The sequence below is a fragment of the Mustelus asterias genome, chromosome 3 (assembly GCF_964213995.1).
Source record: "Mustelus asterias chromosome 3, sMusAst1.hap1.1, whole genome shotgun sequence".
Taxonomy (NCBI): Eukaryota; Metazoa; Chordata; class Chondrichthyes; order Carcharhiniformes; family Triakidae; genus Mustelus; species Mustelus asterias.
This window is the reverse complement of record NC_135803.1, coordinates 1778598-1786345: the sequence shown is the minus strand read 5'-3', so window position 1 is coordinate 1786345 and position 7748 is coordinate 1778598.

The following is a 7748-nucleotide window of genomic DNA, read 5'->3' as shown; positions in this document are numbered from 1 at the left end:
CCTCAGTACTGACCCTCTGACAGTGCGGCACTCCCTCAGTACTGACCCTCTGACAGTGCAGCACTCCCTCAGTACTGACCCTCTGACAGTGCAAAACTCCCTCAGTACTGACCCTCTGACAGTGCAACACTCCCTCAGTACTGATCCTCTGACAGTGCGGCACTCCCTCAGTATAGACCCTCTCACAGTGCGGCACTCCCTCAGTACTGACCCTCTGACAGTGCAGCACTCCCTCAGTACTGACCCTCTGACAGTGCAAAACTCCCTCAGTACTGACCCTCTGACAGTGCAACACTCCCTCAGTACTGATCCTCTGACAGTGCGGCACTCCCTCAGCACTGATCTTCTGTCAGTGCGGCACTCCCTCAGTACTGACCCTCTGACAGTGCAGCACTCCCTCAGTACTGACCCTCTGACAGTGCGGCACTCCCTCAGTACTGACCCTCTGACAGTGTGGCACTCCCTCAGTACTGACCCTCTGATAGTGCAGCACTCCCTCAGTACTGACCCTCTGACAGTGCGGCACTCCCTCAGCACTGACCCTCTGACAGTGCGGCACTCCCTCAGTACTGACCCTCTGACAGTGCGGCACTCCCTCAGCACTGACCCTCTGACAGTGCAGCACTCCCTCAGTACTGACCCTCTGACAGTGCGGCACTCCCTCAGCACTGACCCTCTGACAGTGCGGCACTCCCTCAGTACTGACCCTCTGACAGTGCGGCACTCCCTCAGTACTGACCCTCTGACAGTGCGGCACTCCCTCAGTACTGACCCTCTGACAGTGCGGCACTCCCTCAGTACTGACCCTCTGGGGTGGTATGGTGGTACAATGGTTAGCACGGCTGCCTCACAATGCCAGGGATACGGGTTTGATTCCATACCAGGGTCACTGTCAGTGTGGAGTTTGCATGTTTTCCCCATATCTCCATGGGCTTCCTCCAAAGATGTGTAGGTTAGTGGGATTAGCAGGGTTATGGGAGAGGCTAATCCCTGGGTGGGATGCAGTGTCAGAGAGTCGGTGCAGCCCCAATGGGCCACATGGTCTCCTTTGCTGTTGGGATTTTATGATTCTTTAGCTGAATTTATACCCATGAAGCCCTTTGAGCTTCAATGTTTCTAACGAGTATTGGACATTAGTGTACCTTTCCGAGATTTTTTTTTCTAAGTCATGTTGTCTGAAGTTGTAAGCAGCCTTTCTGGTTTCAGTTGTTTTCTCAGCCGTCTTGTCTGGAGATGTTCTTTTCTTGCTGTTTAAACGGGGGTTTGTTATTTTTACTGGGATGTTTAAGACTTTGCATTGTTCAGAGAAAAACTGGTTAGCGGGTCTGGTGACAGGAGTTCTTCCATTTTCAGTTTGGAGCTGCAGGTTTGGTTTTAGTTTTCGAAGGGGCATCAAACTGAAAGGAAGTCTCTCTCTCCTGATTTGGAAATTCTGCTGGTTCGCTGAAGGTCTTGCCTTTCTGGAGGGGGGAATGGGCTGTTGGTGGATTTCCTCGAGTCCCTGGTGTTTTGGGAGGCTGTTCTGACTTCAAACTGTTCTGAACCTGGAAAATGAGGCTGGAGAAGTAACAATAGGAAACAAAAGCAATGGCAGAAGGACTGAATAGTTACTTTGCATCAGTCTTCACGGTGGAAGACACCAGTGGGATGCCAGAGCTCCAGGAGAGTCAGGGGGCACAGGTGAGTGCATTGGCCATCGCTCAGGAGAAGGTTCTGGGGAAACTGAAAGGTCTGAAGGTGGATAAGTCACCTGGACCGGATGGACTACACCCCAGGATTCTAAAAGAGATAGTTGAGGAAATTGTGCAGACATTGATGGTGATCTTTCAGGAATCACTGGAGGCAGGGAGGGTCCCAGAGGACTGGAAAGTAGCGAATGTAACACCGCTGTTTAAGAAGGGAGGGAGGCAGCAGACGGGAAATTATAGGCCGGTTAGCCTGACTTCAGTCATTGGCAAGATTTTAGAGTCCATTATTAAAGATGAGATCGCGGAGTACTTGGAAGTGCATGATAAAGTAGGACTGAGTCAACACGGCTTTGTCAGTGGGAAGTCATGTCTGACAAATCTGTTGGAGTTCTTTGAGGAGGTAACAAGGCAGTTAGATAAAGGAGAACCAGTGGACATGATGTATTTAGATTCCCAAAAGGCCTTTGACAAGGTGCCGCATAGGAGACTGTTAAGTAAGTTAAGAGCCCATGGTGGGGTAAGATCCTGGCATGGATAGAGGATTGACTGACTGGCAGAAGGCAGAGAGTGGGGATAAAGGGGTCTTTTTCAGGATGGCAGCTGGTGACTGGTGGTGTGCCTCAGGGGTCGGTGCTGGGACCACAACTTTTCACAATATACATTAACGATTTGGAAGAAGGAACTGAAGGCACTGTTGCTAAGTTTGCAAATGATACAAAGATATGTAGGGGACAGGTAGTATTGAGGAAGCAGGGGGGCTGCAGAAGGACTTGGACAGGTTAAGAGAGTGGGCAAAGAAGTAGCAGATGGAATAGAATGTGGAAAAGTGTGAGGTTATGCACTTTGGAAGGAGAAATGGAGACATAGACTATTTTCTAAATGGGGAAATGCTTAGGAAATCAGAAACACAAAGGGACTTGTGAGTCCTTGTTCAAGATTCTCAAGGTTAACATGCAGGTTCAGTCGGCAGTTAGGAAGACAAATACAATGTTAGCATTCATGTCAAGAGAGCTAGAATACAAGAGTAGGGGTGTGCTTCTGAGGCTGTATAAGGTTCTGGTCAGACCCCATTTGGAGTATTGTGAGCAGTTTTGGGCTCCATATCTAAGGAAGGATGTGCTGGCCTTGGAAAGGTCGAGAGGAGGTTCACAAGAATGATCCCTGGAATGAAGAGCTTGTCGTATGAGGAACGGTTGAGGACACTGTATCTGTACTCGTCGGAGTTTAGAAGGATGAGGGGGGGATCTTATTGAAACTTACAGGATGCTGTGAGGCCTGGATAGAGTGGACGTGGAGAGGATGTTTCCACTAGTAGGTAAAACTAGAACCAGAGGGCACAACCTCAGGCTAAAGGGACGATCCTTTAAAATCGAGATGAAAAGAGAATTTCCGGAGTGGGGTCCTTAATTATGTGGCTGCTTTGCCGAGGCAGCGAGAAGTGTAGACAGAGTCAATGGATGGGAGGCTGGTTTGCGTGATGGACTGGGCTACATTCATGATCTTTTGAAGTTCCTTGCGGTCTGGGGCAGAGCAGGAGCCACCAAGCTGTGATACAACCAGAAAGAATGCTTTCTATGTTTCATCTGTAAAAGTTGGTGAAAGTCATAGCTGACATGTCAAATTTCCTTCGTCTTCTGAGAAAGTAGAGGCGTTGGTGGGCTTTCCTAACTATAGTTAGGAAAGCCCACCAGGTCCCTTTGCACAGTCGCATGTTGTAATTTTTTTCCATTGAGATAATAATCCAATTTGCTATTATTTCCTCCAAAGTGAATAACTTCGCATTTGTCAACGTTATACTCCATCTGCCAGATCCTCGCCCACTCACTCAGCCTGTCCAAATCTCTCTGCAAACATTCTACGCCCTCCACACGATTCACTTTTCCACTTATCTTTGTGTTGTCTGCAAACTTTGTTACCCTACACTCAGTCCCCTCCTCCAGATCATCTATGTCAATGGTAAATAGTTGAGGCCCCAGTACCGATCCCTGTGGCACGCCACTAGTTACCATCTGCCAAACAGAAAAGCACCCATTTATTCCGACTCTCTGCTTCCTGTTGGATAGCCAATCCCCAATCCACGCTAACACCCTACCCCCAACTCCGTGTGACCCAATCTTCTTCAGCAACCTTTTGTGAGGCACCTTATCAAACGCCTTTTGGAAATCCAAAAACACCGCATCCACCAGTTCCCCTCCGTCAACCGCACTAGTCACATCTTCATAAAAATCCAACAAGTTCGTCAAGCACGACTTTCCCCTCATGAATCCGTTCTGCGTCTGCTTAATCGAACCATTCTTATCTAGATGGCCTGCTATTTCTTCTTTAATGATGGATTCCAGCATTTTCCCAGCTACAGACGTTAAGCCAACCGGCCTGTAGTTACCCACCTTTTGTCTATTTCCTTTTCCAATCCGCCGGCACTACCCCAGAATCCAACATGCTGTATTACAGCAATACTGAAGTACAACGACACACTGTATTACAGGAACACTGAACTACAGCACTATATTACAGCAATTCTGAAGTACAACAACACACTGTATTACAGGAACACTGAACTACAGCACTATATTACAGCAATTCTGAAGTACAACAACACACTGTATTACAGGAACACTGAAGTACACCAACATGCTGTATTACAGGAATACTGAAGTACACCAACATGCTGTATTACAGGAATACTGAACTACACCAACATGCTGTATTACAGGAACACTGAACTACACCAACACACTGTATTACAGGAACACTGAACTACAGCACTATATTACAGCAATACTGAAGTACAACGACACACTGTATTACAGGAACACTGAACTACAGCACTATATTACAGCAATTCTGAAGTACAACAACACACTGTATTACAGGAACACTGAAGTACACCAACATGCTGTATTACAGGAATACTGAAGTACACCAACATGCTGTATTACAGGAATACTGAACTACACCAACATGCTGTATTACAGGAACACTGAACCACACCAACACGCTGTATTACAGGAATACTGAACTGCAACATTTGAACACGTAGCTACAGGGATGGTGCGGGAGGGAGGGATTCAGACACCGGGACAATTGGGGCTCATTCTGGGCGAGGTGGGACCTCTACCAAAGGGATGGTTTACACCTGAACCAGAGGGGTACCAATATCCTGGGGAGGAAGTTTGCTAATGCTCTTCGGGAGTGTTTAAACTAATTCAGCAGGGGGATGGGAACCTGAATTGTAGCTCCGGTGTACAGGAGGTTGAGAGTAGTGAGGTCATGGATGAGGTTTCAGGGTCGCAGGAGTGTACTGGCAGGCAGGCAGGTGGTTTGAAGTGTGTACACTTCAACGCCAGGAGCATCCGGAATAAGGTGGGTGAGCTTGCAGCATGGGTTGGTACCTGGGATTTCGATGTTGTGGCCATCTCAGAGACATGGATAGAGCAGGGACAGGAATGGTTGTTGCAGGATCCAGGGTTTAGATGTTTCGGTAAGAGCAGGGAAGATGGTAAAAGAGGGGGAGGTGTGGCATTGTTAGTCAAGGACAGTATTACGGTGGCAGAAAGGACAGTTGATGAGGACTCGTCTACTGAGGTAGTTTGGGCTGAGGTTAGAAACAGGAAAGGAGAGGTCACCCTGTTGGGAGTTTTCTATAGGCCTCCGAAAAGTTCCAGAGATGTAGAGGAAAGGATTGCAAAGATGATTCTGGATAGGAGCGAAAGTAACAGGGTAGTTGTTATGGGGGACTTTAATTTTGCAAATATTGACTGGAAAAGCTATAGTTCGAGCACTTTAGAGGGGTCGGTTTTTGTCCAATGTGTGCAGGAGGGTTTCCTGACACAGTATGTAGATAGGCCAACAAGAGGCGAGGCCACATTGGATTTGGTACTGGGTAATGAACCAGACCAGGTGTTAGATTTGGAGGTAGGGGAGCACTTTGGTGATAGTGACCACAACTCGGTTACGTTTACTTTAGCGATGGAAAGGAATCGGTATATACCGAAGGGCAAGAGTTATAGCTGGGGGAAAGGAAATTATGATGCGATTAGGAGAGATTTAGGATGCATAGGTTGGGGAAGGAAACTGCAGGGGATGGACACAATTGAAATGTGGAGCTTGTTCAAGGAACAGCTACTGCGTGTCCTTGATAAGTATATACCTGTCAGGCAGGGAGGAAGCAGTCGTGCGAGGGAACCGTGGTTTACTAAAGTAGTTGAATCTCTTGTGAAGAGGAAGAAGGAGACTTATGTTAAGATGAGACGTGAAGGCTCAGTTAGGGCGCTTGAGAGTTACAAGTTAGCCAGGAAGGACCTAAAGAGAGAGTTAAGAAGAGCCAGGAGGGGACATGAGAAGTCTTTGGCAGGTAGGATCAAGGAAAACCCTAAAGCTTTCTATAGATATGTCAAGAATAAAAGAATGACGAGGGTAAGATTAGGGCCAGTCAAGGACAGAAGTGGGAAGTTGTGCGTGGAGCCTGAAGAGATAGGAGAGGCGCTAAATGAATATTTTTCGTCAGTATTCACGCAGGAAAAAGACAATGTTGTCGAGGAGAATACTGAGATACAGGCTGTTGGACTAGACGGGATTGAGGTTAATAAGGAGGAGGTGTTAGCAATTCTGGAAAGTGTGAAAATAGATAAGTCCCCTGGGCCGGATGGGATTTATGCCAGGATTCTCTGGGAGGCTACGGAGGAGATTGCAGAGCCTTTGGCTTTGATCTTTATGTCGTCATTGTCTACAGGAATAGTGCCAGAAGACTGGAGGATAGCAAATGTTGTCCCCTTGTTCAAGAAGTGGAGTAGAGACAACCCTGGTAATTATAGACCAGTGAGCCTTACTTCTGTTGTGGGCAAAGTTTTGGAAAGGATTATAAGAGATAGGATTTATAATCATCTAGAAAGGAATAATTTGATTAGTGATAGTCAACACGGTTTTGTGAAGGGTAGGTCGTGCCTCACAAACCTTATTGAGTTCTTTGAGAAGGTGACCAAAGAGGTGGATGAGGGTAAAGCAGTTGATGTGGTGTATATGGATTTCAGTAAAGTGTTTGATAAGGTTCCCCACGGTAAGCTATTGCAGAAGATACGGAGGCATGGGATTGAGGGTGATTTAGCGGTTTGGATCAGGAATTGGCTAGCTGTAAGAAGACAGAGGGTGGCAGTTGATGGGAAATGTTCATCCTGGAGTTCAGTTACTAGTGGTGTACCGCAAGGATCTGTTTGGGGCCACTGCTGTTTGTCATTTTTATAAATGACCTGGATGAGGGTGGAGAAGGATGGGTTAGTAAATTTGCGGATGACACTAAAGTCGGTGGAGTTGTGGACAGTGCGGAAGGTTGTTGCAGGTTACAGAGCAACATAGATAAGCTGCAGTGCTGGGCTGAGAGGTGGCAAATGGAGTTCAATGCGGAAAAGTGTGAGGTGATTCACTTTGGAAGGAGTAACAGGATTACAGAGTACTGGGCTAATGGTAAGATACTTGGTAGTGTGGATGAATAGAGAGATCTCGGTGTCCATGTGCATAGATCCCTGAAAGTTGGCACCCAAGTTGATAGGGTTGTTAAGAAGGCGTACGGAGTGTTAGCTTTTATTGGTAGAGGGATTGAGTTTCGGAGCCAGGAGGCCATGTTGCAGCTGTACAAAACTCTGGTGCGGCCACACTTGGAGTATTGCGTACAGTTCTGGTCACCGCATTATAGGAAGGATGTGGAAGCATTGGAATGGGTGCAGAGGAGATTTATTAGGATGTTGCCTGGTATGGTGGGAAGGTCTTATGAGGAAAGGCTGAGGGACTTGAGGTTGTTTTTGTTAAGATGTGACTTCATAGAGGCATACGAGATGATCAGAGGATTAGATAGCGTGGATCGTGAGGGCCTTTTTCCTCGGATGGTGATAGCTAGCATGAGGGGACATAGCTTTAAATTGAGGGGTGAGAGATATAGGACAGATGTCAGAGGTAGGTTCTTCACTCAGAGAGTAGTAAGGGCGTGGAATGCCCTGCCTGCAGCAGTAGTGGACTCGCCAACATTAAGGGCATTTAAATGGTCACTGAATAAACATATGGATGATA